The following is a 26,972-nucleotide window of genomic DNA, read 5'->3' as shown; positions in this document are numbered from 1 at the left end:
TTTCTGCTTGCCTCTCTGGCCACATCTCTGCACTGCTGCGCCTTATTGCCAGTTCTGTCTCCTCACTGATTAACTGAGAAGATACCTCACCTCCAGCTCCTCTCTTTGTCAACTCTTGCCTGCACTTCCCCCCTTCATTCATAATTACAGGAATGCTATCTGTGCTTTGTTGTGAAAATAAGAGCATTAAAAAAAAAAATAAAGAAGGAAAATATAATGTATTTAAAAGCCAGATAAACCAGATAAATCACCTGGAGAAATTAACATGCATAACTCATAACTAGATAATTACCACATTGCTCCAGGGCAAACTTCAGATTATTTAGACATGCATTTCTGTCCACCAACATGTATAGATTCACATAAGCGTTCTAAAATTAAAAGTATCTAGTTTTCAGTTAATTACCATTTTCTGGAAAGCTTTCTCCCTTCAGTTCCTAATGTGTATTAATCTGTAACTGTGGCTGACTTTTTGCTTGATAACCAACGTAAGTGTCACAAACATAAGTGAATTTTGTCAACAGAAGCCATCAGGCCCAGTGAGGGAGGCTCTGCTTGGCTTGCCATGACCAACTTTGCCATCAAAATCATCAGCTCAATTTCACAGCATAAACTGCATTTACCACCCATTTCTTTTGTTTCACCAGCAGCAGCCCTCTGTAGTTCACATTCTGTCTTGTCAAAATTATTTGACTCAATATTATCCATCAAACGGACAATAAATCTCTATCAGAATTTATTATCCAGTTCAGACTATGGTCCATGATGTGACATTCCCTGTTTCCTGTCTGCCTGCCTAGGGTTTCAGTTAAGTTAGATTTGGGTGACTTTAAGTCACAATGTGAAATACACCCTTTGGAGGTCTGTGACAGTCTAGGAAAAGTAAAGTAGCCTAGAGAGGTGTTACCTATTTTTGTTAGCTGCCTTTAGTTATTTAAAAGACCTCTGTTAACCTCTCTCACATTGCAGTTGGCAGTACAGATGGTATTCTGATTTATCTAGGAATATAACTCCCATGGCAGATTCTGAGGCAAAGGTTTGGAGGTTTCAATATATAATCTGGTTTAAAAACCTAAGCTCTGCTGAAATATCTCCCAACTAGAAATTCAACTCACCAAACTAGGAAGACCAAATTGAGATTTTGAGATCCCAAAGGTCAAATTCAGAATGTGCTAAGCCAGATATTCCAATTACCTGCATTTTTTTTTTTTTTTTTGCAAACGTTATGGGTGCTTCCACCTAAGGGTTTGGATAATTACTATTATCTTCTATAGGGCATTTACTTATGTCAGTTTACATTGTAGAGAGCAGTTCATGTAACCTGTACCACTGGGTACAGGATGTAGCTTGGATGAACAGCTTACAAAGCCTGGAGTGCCAGACTTCATGCACACCTCATGTATTAAAGACAGAGCTTGTCAGTAGGAACAGAATGGGAGGACAGAACCTGCTGCCATTTAAGGACGGGCGATGTTGACAATCACCTTTTTGGAATACTTCTGCTCCCATGCAAGGTAAAAATTCTATTTTGCCAGCTCCCAGAGAGTGTGCAGACCAAGACATGTAGCCTAAATCAAGACATCTGCCAGAAGTGAGGGTCCTATCTGCTCTCCTTCCTGAGCTGGGTCATTTGTTCCTCCCCCTTGTTTGTGCTGACACTTGCCTCTCACAGCGGAATCCTAAAGCAGGTTAGGGAACTGTCTCATAAAGCAAACCAGAAGAAATATACTATCAGTTTGCAGCAGGATCAGTGCTTCATCTGGCTTGTTTAACAGTCATATAAACTAAGTGCCAGCACAAAAAGACAGGGGGAAATGAATGCCACTAGCAAGAGGATGGAGTTCTTCTTTCATTGGCAACCTGGACTTAGGCAGAATACACGTGGCCTTACACCCAGTTGGAGCCAGGAGCTATGTGAACCTGGGCTTCTCCAAGTCAACTTCTTAGGACACTAAAGGTCTCCATATTCTGACTATGAAATAGTGTTGCTATGCTCTCTGGTATCCATGTTGAGCCCTGAGACACAAAAGTAAAATCACTTTCTGATGCAAAGGTATGAGACTGTTTACAGCCAGGGAGAAATTAGAAGTTACAGCGAGGGGATAAAAGACTAGGCACTCCAGGAAGTATCATGTAGAAGGGCTGTTCAGGGTGGTCAGAATAGTAAATGAGATATTATCAACAGTCAAGCAATACATCAAGGCTGTAAATAACTGTGAAATCAAGTATTAACAGTAATCATACAACACGCAGGGGCGGTGCTCAGAGACTCTAGTACACTTGAAATGCAAATTACAGTAGAGCTAAGGGTAGTTGTGACAACAGACTTGAGCCAAAAATTAGATCTCTAATTTTCTGACACTATGGAGAAATGCATTTGAACTTTGCCAAAACAGGCTGAAATGTACCATATACATATAATTACTTGTACAGTCTTCTACTTGCATGTATCTCATTCCACTTATCCAATTTAGAACAGTGTTCTCAGTCAATTATTTACAAAGATAAAATGGACAGGCTTAGGGTTTTCATAAAGTCCATTACAGCCATAAAGCATACAGAGAGAATCAATAAATTGTATGTTATCTCCACGTAGCATTCAGCATTTTCCTGCCTTTTATTTTTTGGGGGGGAAGGGGCAAATAACATGCCTATTACTGATGTAGTCAGTTCACTTTTCATTGGATTTTGATCCACACACCACAAGGCAAACATATGCCTTTTCCTTCAAAAATAAAGTGCCATCAGTCACCGCACCCGTGTTTGTAAATCTTTTCTGAGATGCTGTGTTCTCACACATGCAATCTGAGAGCAGCAACACAAGACAAAACATATCCTCGTGAAACATATCACACTCAGGACTTATGAAAAGGAGGGAAAAAAAAATAAAATGTGGAATGGCACAATCCTCAGCTAGGTTTACGTTGTGCTCTGAATTCCTAAGCAAAACATCTCAGTGCAACGACTGAGCATTTCAGCCCCCAAAGGCCCGTGCTTCTCCAGGGATCACAGCATTTGCAAGTGCATGGGGGTTCCATGTGATGCAAGCGTGTGACAGACTCTGCCTGGGAACCCACCAGCTGGCTGGAAGAGACCAGCAACATGTGCTACTGAGCAGCTTAAAGAGTTACTGCATAGACAGAAAATAAACTTCCCATTCCCATGCTCCTATACCTTTAAAATAGCCCCCAAAACATAGCTACTTTTGAAATAAACTAAATTTGACCCATAATGTCGGCTCAAAGCACTTCATTTGAGCATCTTAGAAAGAATAAGTCTTTGAGTATAAAATCCTAGGGAGAAGTAAGCATCAGAGAATACAGGTATCTTTTCTGTCTTTTCTTCATTTTGGATTATTACATTGCAATGGTGCCTTGAAAGGCACACTTCCCTTTGTGGAATCCATCTGTATTCCCAGGATCCCAAACTGCTCTTTGGGACAGCAACACAAGGACATTGAGCAAATCTTTCTCAATACACCAGTTTTCTCCACGAAGAGCAGAAAGCTGTGCTACATTTTGAAAACACATGCTTCCATATGAGCAGGAGGGATGCCTGTAGAATAGTCAGCAACAGGAGGAATGTAACTCCCAATCCCTTATGTAGCATAAAAATGGCCATAATGGGTTAAATCCAAGAGCCTTCTTGCTCAGCATCCTGTCTTCAACACTGCATATAAATAGATGCCAAAGGTCTTCCTTTGAATCAGACAGGCACAGATGATCCTTCAAACAAAAGACTGTGAGGTGACTATAAGGAAAAGGAACAGGTTTGTATATTATTAACAGAGACTCCAAGTGGGAAAAATGAAATAGCACAGAATTTTGTAGTCACATTTCTTTAGGAAGGCCGAGAGTGCATAGGACAGGGAGGGGGAAAAGATGTTGTCCTCCCAAACTCACTAAAACTTCCCTGTTCCCAGCTCCTCTCTGTTTTCCGTGGATATCATTACAGGGATTTCAAAGCCTCTTTGCAATTCTTTCATAAAGGTCAAATTCCACACTCTGTTCAACATGAGCGGTGGTAACTGCACTGCCTTTGAACATCAACTCTCTGGTGCAAGGAATCTGTTACCAGAACAGGGACTGTTTCATACAGCCAGACTCTGGAGTCTGCTGAGTGCAGCTACCCAGGTGACAAAGAAGCAAAGCCAACAAAACCCAACAACAACATCTAAACAAGAGAATTTATCTTTAATAATTACTTTGGGGCTTTTGTCTCTATATCCAGGGAGCCCTTGGAATCCATCTTGGGAGCTTTGCAAAGAAAAAAAAGTTACAAATAAATTGACAAGATCAAGTATTTCAACTACATTTGGAAAGTTCAGAAAGCCACTTTGAAGACACTGTCTCTAGGTGAGTCTGATAAACATAGTTAAAAGCTATTGTGCCATCAAATGCACAACTGACAAGTTTAAAAAGAGATACTCCACTAATAAAATGTACAGGATGATAAGTAAATATATGTTACATTTTTGAGGCATAGAAGGTCTTCATGAAGCCTTGAGCCAACAACTAAGGGTCTTAGAGTCTGAGTTCTTATAGTGTTTCTTTTATTAGACAGAAACATTATACCTCTGGACAGGGTACAGACACCATAAGCATAGTTACTTGAAAAATTAATTACCAAAATTTTCTGTGGATTTTATTTAGGTAACTGTAGCTTTCCTGGGCTGAAACCAAAACCCTCTAATCTAGCCAAATGTCTAAATCCCCAGATTTATGAAGTGGTTCAATGCAATGCAGAAGTGGCAGGCTGCTTTCCTAAATCCACCTGTAAGAGAGGTGCCACATGATCCTTTTCTATAGAAAAGTGGCTCTCTTAAGTTTGGATGATATCAGAGCTCCTTAAAAGCAAGTTGAAGCACAGTATTTTTCAGCCTGCCTTTACGCTTGCTTCATTCTTAGAATTCAGCAAATAAGTCAACCTGCATTTTCATTATTCTGTGAGGAGCACCAGAAGGCATGAGGCAAACAATATATGAGGACGGGTTTATAACTTCTACCTCTCCATAAATTCTTACAGATTTCAGTTGTTTACAATTTTCTTCTTCAGTCCTGTCACTGCTTTAGCTAGTGAACTCATAGCAGCAGCTTTTAATTTTAAATACCAGGCATTCACACCTCAGTAAATGTGCAGCAAATTACACTACATCAGCACACAGCTCCCCTTTTTTCTCAGGGAAAACTGCTTCTCGAACTGCCATAGGACTCATAATCTTGTATTCCCAGATTTTGTTTGTAAAGACATACCAAAAACATTCTGTTCATTATTAATCTAATGTATTAATAATGTTCTATCATTTTTGGAAAAAGAAAAATAAATTATCTTGCGTTCCTTTGAAACCCTTTGTCCATTTGAAGGGAAAAAACCTAACCCAAATGAAACAGTATCAAATGGCACTCTCCATTCATTCATTTGGACTCTTGGTATGATTATTAGTGCTGAGGATTGTGAACCCTGGACTCCTCCCACTCTCAAGTTCCTCCAGGTTATATCCTAATCTTAAGAGACAAAGTTTATCTGACTCATTGTCTAATATTAATATAGGAATTTTCTTTTGATTTGTAAGAATTTCAAATTTGATGTTGTTAGGTGTGGGAGAGAAATCCACAGAATATATGTAACGTTTCAGTTTATTACCCAAAGGGTCAAAATAAACTTGATGGAACAATAACATTTCTTTCACAGACCACCTTTTCACTTCAAAATAAATCAAGTAGAGACATTTGAACGAAAGGGTTCTCAAGAAAAGTGTTTTTCCATATAAACCAAATCATGTAATTCATAAAAGTGGTCTGACTCCTCTCCTTCAGGACTGCAGTCAGAATTTACACAAATTGGCATGGAACAGTAAGGTTGCACTACACATTTTTCCTGTATGAATTTCTCCACTGACGTAACCTGTATGCAAACAAAGTGTAGGAGAATATTTTCTCATTTATCGTTGCTACAGCCAAAATTAGCCTAAAATGAGGTGTACCAGTCAAAGGAATTTTTATTAGCTCCTCCCATTCTTGCAATACTGTTACCAGAAACACTTTGATAATGTGGAGGGATTTCCAAAAACAAATAAAAAAATAATTAAAAAAAATTAAAAAAGGTGTTGATTAGGCCAACATAGTATGGAGAAATATTCACCCCCCAAGAGAGGTGAATATTTTAAGCACATGCACAACAGCCTACAAGTATTTTTTGGGCAAGACCTCCACAGAAAAAGTACAGAGTTCTTCCATAAAGAGTCCTATGTAAAAGTGAGATAGAAATAAGAATTCCCATTTGTGTAAGAAAGAATTCTTTTTCACAATGAAACACTAATTCAAGACAGTGGCTAATACGTACAAAACTAGTTTACACCAAACACAAGCAGGGACTGCTCCTTCACTGGCTCAGAAAGCAACATGGATCACTTTCAGCTTTAGTTCTTACAGTCTTTCATACAAAAATAAGGAAGTCAGAGTGACATCAGTGGTGAGAATCAACAGAGAGAAGGCACCTCAGAGCATGGCAGCAGTTCAAGGCTTTATCTGCTTTGATAGGGACTGAAAGAGGATCACAACAGCAGCACCACAGTGAGAATTCTGCAACCTCCCCTTCCAGAGAATAGAGGCTTTTATGAGAATATGAAAATATTGTAAACTCTAGAAGAGAACAGGAAGTAATTACAGATTAAGAGGAATATTTGATGACAAAAGAATGAGGAAACCTTTTGATACTGAAAAATATTTAGTAATTTAGAAGAATTTTCAAGTGTATAAAAGAACATAGGACAAGACAAAACTATCAGAAATAGGAAAAGACAAAGAATAGAGTGGTGCATGGATTTGCCTTGGAGTTAAGGGTAACTATTAAAAGACTTCAATTAATTTCTGTGGTTTGGGTGTTTTCTGAGATTCTTGCTGCAACTGTGATATGGAACAACCTGGCAAAATATGAGACAGCATTGGAACCATAGGCAAAATCTGGACCTTTTCTTCATGCTGAATAGTAGATATATGTCAGCTTGTTCAACTCATAAAAAGTTCAAACCAATTTAGTAAAAGAGGATAGAATCATAGCATCAGAGAATCATTTAGGTTGTAAAAGACCTTTGAGATCACCAGGTCCAACTGTTGACCCAGCACTGCCAAGTCCACCACTAACCCCTCAGTGCCACTCCTCCAGGCAGTGTAAATACCTCCAGGAACAGCAACTCGACCACTTCCCTGGGCACCATCTCACCTCCTGCCTCTGCCCCCGTGAAATGTTTGGCACCAGAAGTTCCATCAGTGGAATGAATCACGGCCACCTTCATGAGCACCTTTTAATGGATTTCTGCAAGCTCTCTCTTTTCCAAATATTTTTAAAAGCACAGTTGTTTGAGCAACTGCACAACGAATTTTCTCCTTGAAATCTATTTTAATCAGTTCTGTACATAACACTAAAAAAAGAGATGATGCTCATTTTACTTTTCCCCTTCTTCTCCTCCCACGTGTTTTACTTGGAAGTACACTGTGTGAAGATCCCTGCTGTGGTGACTGTCCATGGTAACACTGGCACACTTCTTGTACAACTGCATGGTTAATCTTTTTTTTTTTTTTTATAGCATGTGAGATTTACTCCTAACCTTACCATTGGACTGGAGAGAGACACATGTAGCCCAGCAGATGCAGAGTTGGGCTAATGGCAGGGACAATTCTGTGAACTTTAGCTGTGCTAAATAATAGCTAAGATGTAAGCAAGGAACAAGGACTGTCCAGAGAAATCCCTCAGCTCTTTCAATGGTGGCAAAGACAGGGAAAATCTTGCCCCATAGGGGGAACAGTGGGACAGAAGGGCTCAGTTAAGACCTTCACTGACACCTCCCCTCTCTGGATTTCTGAGAAAGGAGGAGTCTCTTTGGGATTCTTGGCACCTTGTAACGATTGATCCTTTTATCTTGGTTTGTCTTTACACATCTAATTGCCTTCCCTAATGTAAGCACTTACAAGTTTGGATCCTTCTTGCATAGACTAGCATTCAGTTACATATTTAATGAAAAAAAAAAAAGGTGTTATTTCTGCATATATAAGATTTGTGTCTCCCCACTTTTGCCAGATCTTCACTCATTCTACCTTAAAAAGAGGCATAACATATTTATTAAGAAACAGGTTGCTTTCTTCCTCTTGTTGCTTGTTTCTTCTCTATCAAAGAAGTCATAATAAGAGATGATGCTGCATTATGTGCTATCAGCTGTACTGAATGTAGTTTATTGCACAGACCATGGATCTGGACCATGATCATGATCTGATCTGATCTGATCTTTATCATCTGATCAAGGATCATGTTGCCATTGATTCTTGTTTTGTGGCGAGGGGATCCTTCTAATTGGAGAATTTATAAGGGGATAGGAAAGGATGATGAAACTTTAACAGAGATCAAGGTTTTATTGAGCCGTCCACAAAGACTTGATCTCTTTTTCTGGTATTTCTAAATTAATTTAGAACTCAAGGGAGGTTATAAATAGTTCAAATTACTTTTTTCAATGCCTGCTGCCTTTCATACTGTTGAATTTTGTTTAACATTATGTCATCCACTGCTGTAGATCTCAGGGATCCCTTTTGAAGTTCCCCACATAATGTGTTTTGAATTTGAGTAACCCAGCTAATTGTGACATTTGCAGGTGCTGCCATCTCATTGCCTAACTTTCTTTCCATTATTTCCATCAATTAAATAACAAATATCATAACATGAAGCAGTGGAGCAGCCCACTCTAATCTTTCAGTTACAGAAGAGGATGACTATATTTTTTTACTCTAGACTTTGTCATCCAGCCATTTTCATTCCATGATGAGGATTTTCCTCTCCCCCAATGACTACTTCACTTCCTTAATAGCTGCTCCTGTGGAGAAAAGTTTTGAAATCCAAGTATTATGTTGACTGAATAATTTTTCCCTTTTTTTAAAATAATTGGTTTTAAAAAAGAAAAGGCACAAATAAAAGAGAGAATAGAATAGTGAGGAATCAATATTTTTTGCAAAAAAAGACCTGGTAACTATGATATTAGCACTTCAGGATCTTACTCTAAATAGAGCTCACTCTAATTCTCAGTCTCTATTTCTTGCTATTGTGCAGAAATATACTTCACTGTAACAGTTAATTTGCAACAGTTTTCTGAAAACTTGTCACAGTACTATTCAGCTCTTCAGTTCTGAAGTGTCTTTACTCTCTGATGCGTCAATAGACAAACTAAAATGTGGCCACATATAAATAAGGAATGTTTATATATTTTATTACATCATACCAAAAATACATTTCTTTAATGCAAGAATAGAGAGGTATTGTCACTTTCACAGGCCACAGAGATTGAGCCCTTTTAATTATGTTAGCATCCAAATGTGACAAGCAAAGCCACTCAAATCAGAATAAAAATCCACACTCCTAGACACTCTTTTAACTTAACCTTTCTGAACTTCTATTTTTAAAATCTTGAGCTGAAAATTTTACAGCTAAACCCTTTCCCACTCAAGTGTCAAACATTACCCCCACAGCTGTGGGATTCCTAAAATTTGTATCTGAATATTGCAATTTGAGATTACATAGGGCGTTTTACCACATCCTTTAAAGGGTTAAGAGAACAATAGTTAAGAGAACAATGCTCACCTAAGTGCTTTAAACTTCTCATGCCTAAGGTGCAGAACATATCGTTTACACCTTCTAACAAGCGGAAGTAAAAATGATTTAATCAAATTTTGAGCCTCCTTTATGCTGGGCTGCTCTGCATCTCCTCACATAATTCAGTTGTCTCTGAGTCTTCCTGAGCAGGGAATTCTCAGCTGCCCATCAGCTCCAGCAGTGATGGCTGAGGTTTACCCAGCAGTGCTTGGCACACTCAGAGTTCCTACAACCCCAGGGTTTGCCTGGAAAACAGCCTGATTTTCTTGCTTCCCTCCACAGCAGAGTTCTTCCCTACATGGACCTGGAGCTCTTAGGGCTGTGCCTGGCAGATCTAGTGGTCCTTTCCATAGAAAAAGGGCCAGGGCACAGAGGATGCAGAACAGGTGAAGTTAAATGCTGTTGGCAAGGGCATTTCTCCAGCTTCCTTAATGGAAAGTCAATGCTGCAGATTATTTAAAGAAAAAAAATTTGAACTTCTTATTGCTGTTCACCTTCCTTGTTCATATGCCATATTCCTCTCCTCCTGGACAATGAAGATCAACAAAGGCAATTTTAGTTTTATTTGTACAGCTACTTTTACTTTCAGGATCCACTGAGCTTCAGCACTTGAATTTCAATTGGTCTTGTTTATTTTAAACACCTTCATTATTGCAGTCTTTATATGTGCATATATTATGTAGCTTTTAATATTTATGACAATGGAATAGTCCAACTAAATGTGTGTTATTATTAAATGCAAGAGATGCATTAATTCCAAGAAGAACTGTGGGGCAAGCTGTGTAATTACTACATTACAAAACACAATGTGAAAACATCACACTGATAGAGAAAACACATTCCAACGTGATACACAGCCTTCAAACTGTGAGGTGGTGCTGTTTGACTCCAAACACAGGCACTAGGCCTTTAATGTCCTGCCCAGAAAGGACTTTCACAAATATGTGTTTTGGACTAGTCATGGTTTTGGCAAACCAGAAGGCTCATCCCTTGATCTCAATGCTGACAATGACAACTAGCACAAACTTGGGCAAACTATTAAATTGTCCTGAGCTCCTGCTTTTCACCGTGGGTATAATGTCACAGAAGGATGTCACACTCCCAGGTACATCCCGGTTTTTAGAAGCTGAGAAAATTATTAAGGAGAGGTACATGAATGGAGAAAGATGCAAGGATCTTTGCTTTCAAAGCAAATCTGAGGTTATCATGGAAGAGGAGAGACTTCTGAAGGATTGTGTGTTAGCCTGTTGTTCCAACTATTCTCTAACACTTGATGAATGTAATTGCAATGCCTTATTCATGGATGTGTATCACTTAAAGGTGCATCATATTCTACTGAAAATTGTGATTATGTTGAATTTCTCAAAATGCTGTGGCTTGTAGCCCTGGCAGTAAATAGATTTGCTTTTTTCCATAAACTGATGACAGCAATATTTTTAGTGGAAGCCACTGAACTGCTGTATATAAAGCTGGCTTACCTTTAGATAATAGATTTTACCCCACAAAATACACAGACTAGCAAAAAGGTAACAGTTCAGACAGCTAGTTGGCAAACATTACCTGGTTAACAATTATAAAGATAATTTACATTATGCTTTCCATTTTATATTTATTCCGTTTCTCTTCATGTTCTTCAGTTGAATTACTTTGAATGGGTTTTGTGCATTTTCAAATGAACACTAATATTTACACTTCTTGGACTATGTTATTTCAAAGATGCTAAGACACATGAGTACAAGGACTTTTAGGATTACTGAGTCAAGTATAATTTTCTTTGTCTAATAGATGGTCATTAATGATTCATTTCTCTTTTCCCCTTGACTGCTGCTACTGCTGGCAACAAGGCCCATTTCTCCTGGCAGCTTGTTGGTTTTTTATGGAAATACAATTTTTTTTCCATTTACTTTTTTTTTAAAGTTAAATTGAACAATTATTTTGTCCCTGAAAGAACTTGACATTGTTAAGACTTCATTTGTACACTTTCTATACTTTAATTTTCCTCATAAATACTCTTTATTTAGTCTTAACTATTTCTATAAAGCACAGAACTATTGTAGGTCTGCATGTAACTGTTTCTTGATATGTGGGGAAACTCTAAAACTCCTGTCATAGAACAGCTCTCAAAGCTAAAGAAGGGACAAGAATTCCCCATGTTCCCTCAATCATTTATCATTTACCTTGTTCTTATTTAAGAACAAATGAAGAAACATTTATACAAACAAACCACTGAACTGGTGAAACTATATTCATGAAAATTTCATCCTGGAACAAACACAATGTTTTTTATTAAATAGCTTTAAATTCAGAAGAAACATGATGATCCTAAAATTTAGTATAAATTACATGAATTTGCATCCTTGTAACCTCTTGGTTAGATCACTTACTACCATTTATTTTAAATTTTTTAGATTCTTTAACAAATCTTCAAGATCAACAAAAACACCAAATCAAACAAAAAAACCCTAAACAAAACCAAACTAACAACGACAACCACCAATCAAAAAAAAAAACCAAACAAAATCCCTCACATCATATATATGTTAGAAAATGTTCTTGGTCCCTTACAGTCCACAGAGCTAACTCAACGTTGTATGCCCTCATTAATGAACACTCATAAGTATTTGTCAAACATATTTAAATACATTTTCCTCAATCCACAGATTTAAAGTTTAAAGCAGCTTTAAAGTTACTGCAGTCCTCTGTAGCTCTGAAGCCACACAGAAATTTTTAGAACAAGTATTTGCAAATGTTATTGCACTTAACAAAGATAGCTATATTTTCAATATTTTCAATACCATGCCATGGACCTTGCTGATAAAAGTGACTAGGACTGAATTTATTTGAGTATTTTAACATCTGCAAGGATTTTATTTATTTCTTCTTATAGTGAAGCTTTCTGGTTTTTAAAGTATTTTAAGGTATTATTGAGGATCCACTCATATTCAAAAAGAAAAGCTGTGGGTGAAAAACCACATAAATGAAAGCAATATACTTGATACATTTTGAGAATTTGACTTACTCAGTATTTCCTAAATTACTATGTGTTAATTGAACTACAGACTTACATTAGTAAACACTTCTCTTTGTGCAGGGATCCTGTTTTCATGATCACTAGTTCTGAAATAAATCTTTGCTCAAGACTTCTTCACTCAGGGAGAAATTTACTATCAGGTCTTAAAAATGTGGCATCACATATGGGAAGCTGTGTTGGAGGTGCAGTATGCAGTGACAAAAAGCAGCAGAAAATTGAGGCCTGACTGGTATATTGTACTTCTATCAAATGGAGGGAAGAGAGACAACTGATGATGATCAGACAAGACAGTAGAATCCTCTAATGCATGGTTACAAACATTGTAAAATTGCTGTAATTCTCTCCAATGAGAAATTACTATCTATTAAATTAAGATTGGCTTCTAGAAGACAGTAGTGTTTATCTCTTTTTTTTTTTTTTCCTTCACAAAAGTGCCTATGGATATGATTCACTTCACTTAGGGCGATGCTACTTTTTGTTTAAGACAAGAGCTTTGAGGATACCTTACATGAAGATTAAGGTAAAGAACAAATCACCATTTCACAACCATAACAAAAGACTGTTTTACTGGTTAGTCATCTCACTCAACAAGCAAACAACCTTGTATTGCAAAACTGAAATTTGAAAATACCTAATAATATTATTTCTTATCTCATAACATAAATATTAACATTTCCTCCTTTACTGGATAGAGAAATTAGTATTCGTATTTAGAACAGAGAGGAACAAATTCTCCTCAAAACAAGCTTAAATGTAAATCTTCAAGCTCTTTTTGGATACTGCATAAGCTGATCTCTTTCACAGAAATAGCTCAGGTTAAGATCATGGTATCTCCCAATGTAGACCCTGCTGTTTTAACAGATTCCATATTCTGCAGATGTTTTCACAGAACTGAAAAATTGGAAGCAGCTAAATTTACTTCAAGGAGATGGAAACTTATAATGACTTGACCAGTTTAGTGACATTTAAGGAATTAATGAGATATTCCATTAATTTGTGTCATGTGGAACTGCTATTACACTCTGAAAAGGACTAATAGACCACCGTTCTGTGTCTGGAAGTGATCAGCAGCCAATAAACTGCATTCTCTCCTAATTTTAAAGGGAAAGAAGTTCTGGAGCCTCAACAACTCTTCAGTGCATGGTTTGAATCAGAAATATTGCTACTTCTAGCACCACTGCACATACTGTTCTTATTCACACAAATGTTTAACATTCTTGATTCTAACTAGGAATTTCCCCAAATTAAGTTTTGTGGTAACAGGCTGCAAATTAATTACAGTTCATATAAAAGCTGTGGTTATCTTATTCTTTTTGATTCAGGCTTTTGGGAGTTTTATATTTCTCCTTTACACAAATAAACTGAGCAGATGCCAGGGGAAGGGCACACACATGAGTTAATTCTCTCTTCACAATGGCGCTGTGCAGTTATAATATGGCCATAATATAATCACATTTGGTGTTTGTTTTCTTAGACTGAACTGAGCTAAGCAGCATCATTAATATATTGCCTGTGTTAGTCCCAGTTATGGCTATAGTGTGCACCTTCACTCTGGATTTTCAGTTTATCTTTAAATTTACATTTTTGAGTTCTTAATTCTCAGTAATGGATAATTTTGAGATGGTTTCACTATGTCTGAAATGTGTACTACCATCAGATAGTACTGAGATACTCAGATACTCATTTTAGTGAGATACACAGTCACTCTCTAAAATGATACATCATAATGGGGTTTTCTGCTTATAAAATAAACAAGACTTGTCCAGGAAGTATAAAAATTTATTCCCAGGAGGGAATATTCTGTTTCTTTACAAATATGAAGCTTTTGCCTGTAAATCTTTCATTCTTTTAATATTTCACAGTTACCAAGACGCACCAGTGTGAATGAAGCACAACAATGTGAAGTTACAACCTCCTCGTGTCCTTTCCCCATAAGTTTCAAATTCCTTTTTACTTCCACCTTCCTGAACTTCTGTGCCTTCATGCCCAGAGCCCCTCTAAGTGCCAGTGAGCAGTGACTGCAGTTCCATTCCTTGTAGCCTCTCCCTTATTCCATGTGCAGCTTCAATTTCCTTCCTTCTCTTACATCCTCTCACACTTCTTATCACATAATAATTCATCCTCCCAATTCCTTCCTTCCTCCCATACAGATACACTCTGTGTCTCTTGCTGCTTTTTTCTTTTATTAGTTCAAGTGCAAAGGTTTGTCTTTGGAAAAGGCAACAAAAATTGTCATTAATTAACCTCTTCCTAGCTCCTCTCTGCTTGAAGCATTCATTTCTAAAATATATTCATATTAATTTATAAATATTAAAAAGAAAGAAAGGTTGTCTTTATAAAATTACTGATATATTTCAAAGTCATATAATCTATTTTTATGCTTTGCAATTTTTACTTTGAAAAATATCTGCAGCATGAAAATAAGTAGAAAGTTTCAGCTGTTTTTACAGATTTTGTTCTGTGTTTGGTAAATTTCTTACTAATGAATAAAAAAATAGATTTCCAGAAGTTATAATTTACTTATTTGCAGTGGAAGTATAGCAATTATAATCTCCAAGATGTCTCCTTTAAAAGCCCCTTATGGAAAATTCTAAAAATGAAATCTTTAATTTACCTTTGAATAGATATTGAGTATGAGAATTTTTGGGGAAAACAATACACAAGAAGGGTGGCTTTTATATAACAGATTTGTCAACCTGCTATTTAAAAAAGTGAAATTTAACTAAGAATTTTTTTTTAATATTTTCACACTGCATTTGAGTTCAAGTTCCATCAAAAAATTCCTTACCAAGCTGGTTTTGCAGACTTTCATTAAACCTCCGATGAAGCTCCTGAGTGCAAGTCCAAGTGAATTAAAGGCCCAATCAATAAAAAATTGAAATCAGCCTTGCAAATCATGTTGCCAGCTAAGAACTGTCATTAAATTAGAGTCAAATGGAATTACACCAACAACGGCTCCTCGCGTTTGAGAAGGATCCTTGACACAAAGCTCTTCTTGCCTGGGGACGAGCACAGCCTGACACTCTCTCCAGCCTCCCAAGGTCACCCCTTGGTGAGGATTCCCATGTCCTTGGCTCCTGGGGAGCTGTGTGGGCCCAGCCCCGTGGCCTTGAATCCCAGCCCTTATCCGCTTTGGTATTTCCAGCAGCTCACACAGCTAATAAATAGTGCATTCATTAGGGCACACCGCGTGTTTGCTTCCACAGACCAATACTCGGACTGCTTTAGCCAAAAAAAAAAAAAAATCAACCACCCAAACTGACTCAATGCTACCCTTAATTCCTTCCTTTTGGGCATGACACTGTCCTTTTTCAGGGGGGTGATTTCAGCCCCTTCCAGAGAGAGCCAGCCCTGCCCCAGCAGTGTGTGAGGCAGCATGCCCTGGCAGCATTGCCCCCAAAACAGGAGGCTGGGGACAGCACCGTCTTTAACATTTATAAACTAACATTCATAAATTTTAGAAGTGAATGCTTCAGGCAGAGAGGAGGTAGGAAGGGGTTAATCAATGATAACTTTTTGTTACCTCTTCCAAAAACCAAACCTTTGCAATTGAACTAAGTTTCCTCCCATGGCAGACAATCCTCCCCCAGGGCAGGGAAAGGGGAGGAAAGGAGTCCTATGTCCCCTTGGAGCACCTGCATGGCTGGCAGCAGCATCAATAGGAGTATCAGGTGTGCAAGCTGTGCCTGTTTGCTCTGCCTGCATTGCTTATATTGCCTTTCTTTACAATGGCCAGAGGAGAGAAATTAAGGTGCTTTTATCTCATAAAAGTGGCTAAGAATGTATTGGCACTCCGTATTTAAGTGTCTCACATACAGAAGCACAACCTAGAAGCTGCTCCAACCACTTTATATATTTAATATCCTGTCATGGGGTCAAAAAGCTGTAAAAATGGTTTTGCACCTGAGGTTTCTCTTTTAAAACTTGCCTAGATGATGAAAATCAACAGGATGCTGGCTCCTAAATGCCCAAGATATTTTGGGAAAAAAAACACCAGCATTGCTTCAAAATGTTACACTAAGTATGGGTTAGGTTCTTAGACTCATTACCAAAATTTACATTTTGGCCGTTCTGTTAAAGCTATAATTCAAAACAAAAATAATGATAAAAATACCTCTAAATTCTTCCTGTATCAGAAGATAAACATTTAAGAAGAAGAACAGACTTTACAATATTTAATAATAATCACTCACAAAAATGCCTCTATCACCACAGGCATCACGTACTTCACAAGTCACATCCTGAGTAAATGCTGTCTTAAGACAAAAATACTTTCTCAAGCAAAAACCTCCCTAGGGTGGCAGCCAAACTGCCAGCTGTGGTGCCTCAGATGGACTCCAGCCTGCAGTTTCGTCTCCAAGTGTGTGTGGGCCATAAACAGCAGAGGCTGGGAATTTTCAGACGCTCCCCTCCTATCCAGGCAAGAATGAGACACAAGCGCAATACATGATTTAGGTGGTCCGAGCTTAGCTCTTTACAATAGACAACATGGAAATATATATTTGGGCAGCAGAGCTGAAGAAATTAGAAGTGAATATGGCAAATTACATACATTTTTGAAAAAATATAGCCTAAGGACCAGAAGTTAACCTTTGGACAAAAGAACATTACCTGGCGTAGAGCTGAACACTTACATTGGTCCTCTGCTCCCTGTCCCCCAGCTCACAAATATGTCCCCCCACAGGGACGTCAGCCTCAGCAGCACCTCTCAAACAACTTAGCTCAACACAGTATCAATCCTACTTTATTAAAAATTCTACCCCCCAAAAAATTCTCCTCCCAATAAAAGGCTCAGCTGACACAGGCCAATCTGTGGGTTCAAGGAACTTATGGAATACATCCCCTTCAGTTGTGCAAGCTATGTGCACTTAGGATTTTTTTAAAAGGTGGAGATGGAAATACCCTCTGAAAGTGCAAGATTTGATGGACAAGCTATGATAGAGAAAACAGCCAATGATCCTCAGCACGGGACACTTGTATACCAGAGGCACTTTCAAGCCACGTCTCCATCTCTCCTGATCACATGGAATCTGCTTCCTGGTCCAGACAGAATATCCTTCTTGGGTAACTTTCCAGGAAAGCAGACATTTATATGGATTTAGCGTGCTCCAAACGCTATGCATAGTCTAAGGAGAAGCTCTTTCAAGCAACAGTGAAGTTATCATGGTCAAATTCCTCATCTGACTGTTTCTTCCCAACATGGAAGTGTTAGGAAGAAACCATCAGATGGGAAGATGATGAACAAATTTGTCTCAACAAACTAATTGCAGTGGCTGAGATGGAGAATTTTGGGATTGTGCACTTTTGCTCATTTCAGTGTAGTGCCAAGCAAAAATCCCCAACAGCAAATATACACAAAGGTAACCGACAATCATCTTCCCTCAGACATGTAAATCTGCTCTGATATTGCAATAAGAACAAGGCTGGGCTTTTGTCAGGGAAAAGTGAGCCTTAGACAACTTTTATTGTCCAGGGGCTTTGAAAAATGAGAGTCACACAGAGTTTGAGCAAAAAAACAAACGTTGTGCTCTCAAGGCAGATCTGCAAAGGCAATAGCAATGAACAGCTTTATTGTTCTTCCCAAGCTGAAGAGTCATGAAAGAAAGGACTCATGGAGAACACGTTTTTAAAAATCTTTGGTTTCTGCTAACCTTATAAACATGACAGCAACCTCATTCTTCTCTCCAGCCATCAGGGCATTCCCAATCCATCCCTGTTGCCAGTATATCTGCAGTGTTTTCATACATAGCCAGGATTATTGTGATGTCAGCAAATAAAAAACAAAAAAGTACCAGAGGAAAAATGTGTGGAGACCAAAAATAAAAAGAAAGGAGTTGCATTTCCCAGATAAATCACTTCCAACCATGGATATAAAGTTTAGTTGAGATGACTCATAACATTCAGATAAAGACAATACAAGCATAATATATGTATGCTAACCACATGCAGGAAAATAAAAATGTGCAGCACTCCCTTTTCCCCAAATCATGAAGGCAAAGCAGTACACAAGGCTGTTGTGACACTTAGAAAAATGATTATTCTGCTGTTCTGTGTTTATGTCCTTTCAATGAGGCTCTTGGTGCAATGGGTGATGCATATCAGTGCCAGTTTTATTCATGCCAGACAATTACCCTATCCAGAAAACCTCCAAGTGCAGGTGTTTATGGGGGAGATCTTACCATTCAACAGGAGGTGCAAAAAAAGCCTGTAAAGAGCAGAGGGATCTATGCCTATTTTGCCCTAAGATCAAATACCATGCCAATCACATTTGTGAAAGAAGGGATAAGGAGATGGGAATTCCTGACCATGAGGATGTCATTCTAGCAAATGAAAAAAAAAAACCAGAGGTTTGATCTTTGAGTTTTTACTCAGATTTTGCAAGCTTTCTTGAAAAACTTCCTCAGTGTGAGGCTTGCTCTTACTGTTTCCAGAAGTGACATGATAAAAGAGGTGAAGAAAACAAATCTCAAAGAAAATCAGCCTAGAATTTTTCATATACTTCATATATTTTATAATGCATTACTTCTGAAATATCCAGAAGGCTTATGCAAAATCAAACTCTACCAAAAAGATCACTCTGATGTAAATATTCTTACTTTGTGAAGGTCAAAGCTGAAACATTTTCATTTTTCTGTACTGGTAATACAAAACCATTAGCTTTTCAAACTTGTATTTAAGTGTTCTATAAAAGCAATACTCACATTTAAACAGGGCCTGCCATATGTATTTACTCTTTGTCTTATTAAAATTATCAAAAGTTTTTCTCAACAGATAAATGAATGTCAGATGAAACTGCATCCAAAATATCTGAAAAATTTCAAGTGCACTCCTACACCGACTTTATCAGTTAAGCAACCTGTCCTATGTCTCTTGCTGAAGAGCTTCAATTAACAAGTTTTGGAGATTACTAAAGAGTGTTTGTCATGTTTAAGGGACAGATTTCCAATGAAAACCTTTTCTGGGATTGCTTTTAAATATTTTAACACCTTTTTTACCTAAAAACCTCTAAAGAATTTCTGTTTTGAAGACAAGGAAGTTAAACAATGGATGAGACCAAGTGAAATTCAGCAATTTCTTTTACTGAGTAGAATAATAAACCCAGGAATTTGCTCATATATTTTTGACTACGACTGTGCTATTTCAACAGCACAAAACTAGCAATAAGTTATTTTACCTCTTCTAGTAAACTGGATTAATGGCAGCTTTGGTACAAGGGAAATGCCTCAGAATGGCTGCACCCAAAACACCCAAGTCCTGCCAGTGTTTCCAAATCATGGTTGTTAAATCAGAAATTTGCTTCTGGACATAGACGCTGTGGGCTGCAGAAGGAAATACAAATTCTCTCCAGCTCTCTGAAGTGCTTTAGCTCTTAGGACAGGCAGGACCTGGCATTGCAGTGGGTTTTTGCAGTGCTGTAATTCCTTTGTTTGGAACCAGGGCTCTCCATGATTCAGACTTAACCCTTACCAAGGAAACTGTGGCAAGCAAAAGGGTGTTGGGTGGGTCAATGCCTCTGCAGCTTTTCTTTAGGACCAAACTTGTCTTCTAAGAGAAGACATGTCTCCCAAAGGAGCAACTGGGAGTTGCAGATCCATTGGATCTCCAGATTTTCCCCAAATATTTTTTTTTTTTTCCCTAATGCAAGAAGCAAAGTGAAGGCACAAGAATGACAATGTCCTGTCTTAGTTACAGGAGCAAACATTCTTAGATGGGTCCTGGGTTGGAATCCATCCCCATTTAGCCACATCACAAAGTGCATTTATTTCCTGCAGAAGCATCACCTCAGTTAATGCTGAGTCTACAGGGCACACTTATATTCCAACTGCACTGCAAAGGTAAAATATGTCAGACTTCACTTAAAGCAGACAACATGACTTTAAAATGAAATCACACAAGACCTAACTCCATCCAGCTGTTCTTAATAGAGCTTTTTTCCCCCTTTGTTTTTCATTCTCTACCTTAATCCGCTTCAAAATTACCTCACAGTCTCATTCATTTTTGCTTGTAACTTGATAACTCTTGCCAAAACAATGCATTGTACATTACAAGGTAAAAAAAAAAAAAAACCCTAAATTAAAGAACAGAGAAAGAAATAGAGAAAATGTATATTCATTAAAGCTGGTGATGCTGCGATGAAAATTTGCATAGCAACCTGCAACTAGGCCTGATAGAATTACAAATTTATCATGCCTTTGAAGGACAGATGAAACATTCCCACATTTTCTGCATCAGTCATTTCTATTCAGTTCAGCTTAGTATAAACAATTCCCCTTATTTTGCAGCTAATTGAAGAATTAATATAAAAGGATTGAACACCTGTTGCTCTGTTGGCAGAAACCAGCAATTACAATGTTTCTTTCCAGTGAACTTAAACTACAAAAGAAAAAAAAAATTAAAATAACAAAAGAAAATGTACTGGTGACCAGAGTCCTTTTGAATCCACAGAGGATACTGCAGTTTTTACTCAGATTGTGAATGGTCCCTGTTAGGCTTCACTGGTTGATGGAGGTCTCCCCTCTAACCTCCCATTTAGCTGCTGCTCCCTTAAGCATTTTCCATCAGCTTGGAGCAATTCTGATTCACTCAACCTCATCTCTCCTCTGTCCCACATACTTTAAGACAGGCTTCAGATTCAGTCTGGATCCACCTGTCATGCAGATCCTCTTTATCAATTTCCTATCACAAACATTAATCACTGAAAATAAGTGCTGGTAAAAAGATAAAATAAATCTATTTTCATCTCCTCCTGTTATTCCTTATCTAGAAAAAGGTTCAGGTGAACCTTAAGCTGATAGGAGACAAACATAGGGACCTGTCAGAAAATGACGTTTTTAATAGACAGACATGGAAATAAAACACAACCAAAATACATTCAAACTTTAAATTCACTTAAAATAAACATTCTTAACTGTCCTTGCTGATGCAAAACATAAAACTAAACATTGGAAATATTGAACACCTCGTTATGTTTACCTCAATAAAAGTGAAGTCAGAAATTCAAGGCTTCAAAATATCCCTGAAAAATAACTCTTTGGTGGTAATATGGGAACTCCAGGAACAGAGCCCTCACCCCTATGTGGGACAGCCAATTTCACCCTCTCCTCATCCCACAGGAGTCTGATCTGCCCCTGACCACAACACCACAAGGGTGTAGCTCCACTCTAGTGCTTTGCATAAACAAATCACTTTCCAGTAAAATTATCACTATTGCTGCCTTTAATGACAAATTCTTCTTGAAAATAATACTCCTTTTCACTTTTTATGGAAAGGTACAGAAGGACAGAAAGTTTTTCCCAACTATTTTGCAATGAGCATCACTGCCTGGTCCAGATGCTCTGACTTTGGCAGCAATGTATGCCCCATCTCATTGGGGAGGCCTCATCTTTGAGGTCACTTCCAGAAGTAGCCCTCACTTAAGAAATCATGGTGCATATACAGGCACAGATCTTTTCTCTCTGGTTTCATAGTTATTTCTAGGACTGGAAACACTCACTGTTTTTGCTTTTTTTTTTGCTAGGATACCTGCACATGGGATGTACACATTAAGGCACATTTCTTTGTTTTTCTTGAGAGGATGAGGAAGACTGCAAACCAGAATTAAATGGGGTCACACAAATTGGGGCATAAATCTCCACAAGCCCAATTTTGTCTCCAGAGTCAGATTGGGATAATTGTATTTATTTATTTTACTTTTTTTTTTTCCCTTTGTGCATTCTGGTATTGCCAAAAAAAAAAAAAAAAAAAAAAAAAAAAAAGGCCTAAGGAGGGATAATTTTGTCTATGGCACCCACCCCACATGGGTGGAGGCACCCAGTCTTGGGACCTGACACTGCAGACAGTTTCTAGTGTTTTGGAAACCGTTTGCACAGGGAGTGTGCCTTCTCCAAGTCCTGCTGAGCTAGAAAGTTGAACCAAGGACCAAAACAAACAAGGGCATTTTGGGTCAGGTCTGACCCTGGCCTGACACTTGGCCTGGCATGCTGTGCCAGGACACAGGTGCTGAGACCCCAGAGCAGGGCTGGGCTGAGTCAGTGAGTCACAGGAAGGTGGGAACACAGGTGGGCCTGCAGGTCATTTAGGTCTGTGCTCATAACACTGAGTTTTTCAGGCACAAAGAAATAATATCATAAATCCAAGGAATACCAGGATCAGCTTGTGACATTGCCACTGCTATCCAAGCAGCAGCATGCAATATTTTCCAGAAAATATTTTAAGGACTGAAGAAAATGTTTTTCTCCTTTAAAAAAAAAATAGATCTATAAAACAACAGCAACAAAAATCAAGTGTACAGGATTAGCTATTCCCTGAAGAAAAAATAAAGCATTTAATACTTGGTATTTTCCTGAGTTTATAAACCAAAATAACTTTTAAATCTTTCCTGTTAATGGAATTAAAATAATCATCATTCTTTCCTTAAGTGTCTGCAGTATACAGTCACAGTCCATTAAGGCAATATGTCAGCATTGTTTGTAACAAGATTTAAATGAAATAATCAAGTCATCAGGACTATTTCAACATCAATAATGCCTCAGAGTGATCATTATGTACAGCCATGAAACAATACCTTTTTGCATACTTTCCCTGATCAGATTAAAGTGGTGATGAATTCCTCGATGGCTCAAGTGTGCTCCAAGGAAAGCTAGAAGGTTGTACAGTTAACTCCCAGGGTGTAACTCTAAACCATACAACCTACTACCTCAACCCGGATGCACACAGCTTCCGACGGTGACCATAAAGTCTTCTTCATTTCTTCAGCCTTTCTTTGAAATGTGACAGCAGCCACTGGCCTATATATTTCACATGGGGGAGGCTTTCAGCTGCAGTGATTCCCCACTTTTCAGACAATAATGCATATTCTTAGATAGGTTTTTCTACTGCAGAGGTAGGACTTCTGTCCTATCAAGTTTACATATGTATAAAGATATATACGTGTGTTGTGTGCGTATATATATACATACATATTTGATAGGGATGATGCAAGCCCAGAACATTTCAGGAAAGAAATGAGTATTTGGTCTTACTTTACAATAAGAATAAAATATAAATACCTTTTTTTGCTTTGAGTGTAATACTCTGGAATGGCATATTTAATAAGACCAGGAAATTGTATATCCTACACTTTCTCATTGGAAACTCTACGATTCCCTCACACCTTTTTCTATATTTTAATAAGATATTAGGCCAGAGATGCTTAAAGCAACCTATAAAAGAACAAATCCCTTAACCAGCTTGGAAGGCAAGGGACAAAAGAAGAATTCCAAACTCAGTCTCTGGTTTTGTACACTCATTTGGGCTTGTTGTCAAACACCCCTGCAGTGGGTGCTGCGTGCAGTTTTGCCAGATCACCACACTGACACAGACCCATAGAAGCGAGCTTGTGCAGTGCGTTTCAACACAAGATCGGATCTACGGGTTTATGCCAATTGGCATTGCTGGTTGGGGCTTTCCTCCTACGGGCAGTGCAGAAGACTCTAAACAAGCAGACAGTGAGGTGTGGGAACGCATATTCAAGAGTGAAAGCATCACCATCTATTGCAAAGAAGGCTCCTCCAAGCTTAACTGCATAAATGGTGAGGGCAACAAACAAGCCAAAGATTCATGACTAGTTTCTACTTGATTGAAAATGGAAGATTTTTTTTTTTTTAGAAGAGATTAATGGCAAGAGATTGTTTTGTCTTCAGCAGGAACTAATGTCATTTTGTGTGCTGTTTGCCTTACTGATGAACTCTTAACTCTCAGCTTGCACCTGACTATGGTGTGCTCAACTGGATTCAATAGCTGGACATGATATAAAAGTGAACAGTACAGGTTATTCTTCGTGTCTGAGCTCATATCATGTACTACAACACAAAGAAAAATTCACCCCACCAAATCTGAGATGCAATAAGGCACAGGGGAGTGCTGCTCCCATACAACATTGTGAAAACTCTTCCGCTATTTCTTCACATTGCACCTCAACTAAAGTACTACTTGACAATAACTTGTTGATTAAACAACATTCACTAGTCAAAGCAAAGAAGTTAATTTGTGCATTTTATTCACTAACCCTCCCATCAATGGGATTCCCTAGAAATAAGAATGCAAGTGGAAATGCAATCTTGCAAAACTTCAGGGTTAACACCTACAACAAATCCATCCTTCTCGTGACTGCAAGCAATCCAATAAAAATTATCCCACACTGAATGTACAGTACCCTAAACAACAGACTGAAAACAGCTCCTTTAGGGCAAAACCCAGTAATTCAGAAAGGTGACACACAGACACAGTTTTATAACTTTCACACTCTAACCAAAAGCATTGATACACACTGCACCTTTAAGGATAGCACCTGACACATCGGAATAACTTGTAACAAAATAAATGCAAAGGCATTTGTAAAATACAGCCATGAAATGTAGGTGTAATTTTAAAACTAGGCGCCATACAAAGGTGCATTTTGATTTGAGCAGGTAACTAAAACCTGTATAGGAATAAAATTTTAAAGCCTTCCTTCCACTAGTTCTCACCATAGTCCTAATTCTGCCATTGTTAGTTGGGCAAAACACCTTTCAAGAGAATAACTGTTTGTCAATAGCAGAGTTTTTTTTTTCACCAAGGCAATGTTTCATTTTCTTTCAGACTTCAGTATGTATTTCTGGTTCAGTAATGACAGCTGAGCATTAGTGAATTACCTTTTCCTTCCCTTTTCTTTCTTAATTTAGTGGATTAAATCTTGCATGTTCATACCCTCTTGCATTTTAAAATAACTTTAATTTATTTTCTAGAAAAGTCTTTTTTAAACCTGCTTTCACTTTTTATGCAACACTACACCATTCAGAAGGAATGATATTTTTATAAATGCTTTCTGCTGACGCTGAAGAGAATGTGTAGAGACAAGCGCTCAAACTAGAATAGTTATTCTAGTATCAGAAATAAGTATGCAGACTGCATATACAACTAACAGAGTGATTGTAATAAGTGCTATAAAATTGCTTTCCCAATTTACTTTCTTTCTTTTTTCTGTGAATAGAAGATTTATTCCACATTTGAAAAATAATTGGCCACTGCATTACAGTTACATAGTAACAAGTGGATATATGTACTAAAAATACATTAGTAACAAGTATATTAGTAAATATATACTCTATATATATTATATATCTCATATATTTGCTAAGCATAACCAAAGAGCAAATTATGTTTTGATTTTTGAGTTAATTCTTAAGCTTCATGTAAACACACAGTATAACATTACATATTTATGCAGTTACAGCTACACAAACTGTAACATTCCCTACAGCAAGTATTGAGAGCAAAAGTTTAATACACATCTCTGAAATTATCTTTGTTGGCTGTTTTAAGGAAATATTTTTTCTAAAGTTAAACTGCTTCAGGTTCTTGCCAATATTTTTATTGTAAAACAAAACAAAAAAAAATTTAAAAAAAAAAAAAAAAAGAAAATGAGATGACTGTATTACCTTCGCTGAAATCAGGTATAATTAACTTCTTCATTTTCCTTTTCCATTTTAATTTTTCTTTCACTAAAGTAAAAAAAAAAAAAAACAAACAAAAAAAAAACAAATAAGCAAAACCAAAAATAGTGAGAGAAAGATTTTGAAATATCTTTTTTATGTCAAGTATTTTTCTGAATATGAAACATACACAGAATTAGTAATTGTGCTTTTAAGATATAAACCCAACACTGCTGACGCCCCTCCTCAGGGCCATGGGAAGACATGCTGTGAACATACACGCTTTGGAAAAGCTACTCTTTTTTTTTACTATTTTCTAACCTTTTTTTTCGACTCACAAATACTTAAATTTCTATTGGGGATTTCAGAAGAGAAGGAGCAAACTTAACCAAAGGGAGTGCTTTTTATCAAGCCGCAAACACAATGAGGTGGTTTGGTACGAAACTTCAGAAAAAATACAGGCATAAACTGAGTGGCTTCGATTAAGAAACATTTGCAAAAACTTATGGGAGGGGGAAAAGTGATTTGTCTGACCAGATAGAGAAATTTGAAAAGTCATTTTAAGCTAATGCAAGCCCTAGGTTTCTCAACAGGCTTAGGTATGAAGGACAAACAAAACTAATCCAACAAACTATTGGGGAGGGCCATACCACCACAAATCTAAGAAACACTTTCTGGTCCAAAATGGGTATCTGGAGGTGTATGTGTCATATATTTAAGGTCTCCATCCAGCAATTTCCCAGAATTCATTGCAGAACAACAAAAATATAAAGTAGCAAAATAAGCATATAATCCTAGAAAATACTCTCTACTCAGTAATTCATAAAAAGTAAAGAACAAGTTAAAACAGTTCTATT

The 26,972-nt window shown here is 37.6% G+C and overlaps 1 long non-coding RNA gene across 4 annotated transcripts in view; it reads right to left on the bottom strand.

Annotated features, from left to right (window-relative positions):
* LOC136375292 (uncharacterized) overlaps nucleotides 1–26,972 on the bottom strand; it is a 132,234-nt gene that overhangs the window by 11,400 nt on the left and 93,862 nt on the right. For all 4 annotated transcript variants that reach the window (XR_010746059.1, XR_010746058.1, XR_010746057.1 and 1 more), the window contains one exon: nucleotides 26,122–26,184. This is a non-coding gene — a long non-coding RNA (uncharacterized lncRNA). The remainder of the gene's footprint in view (nucleotides 1–26,121; nucleotides 26,185–26,972) is intronic.

The sequence above is a fragment of the Sylvia atricapilla genome, chromosome 2, assembly GCF_009819655.1.
Source record: "Sylvia atricapilla isolate bSylAtr1 chromosome 2, bSylAtr1.pri, whole genome shotgun sequence".
Taxonomy (NCBI): Eukaryota; Metazoa; Chordata; class Aves; order Passeriformes; family Sylviidae; genus Sylvia; species Sylvia atricapilla.
This window is presented reverse-complemented; position numbering and strand designations above follow the sequence as displayed.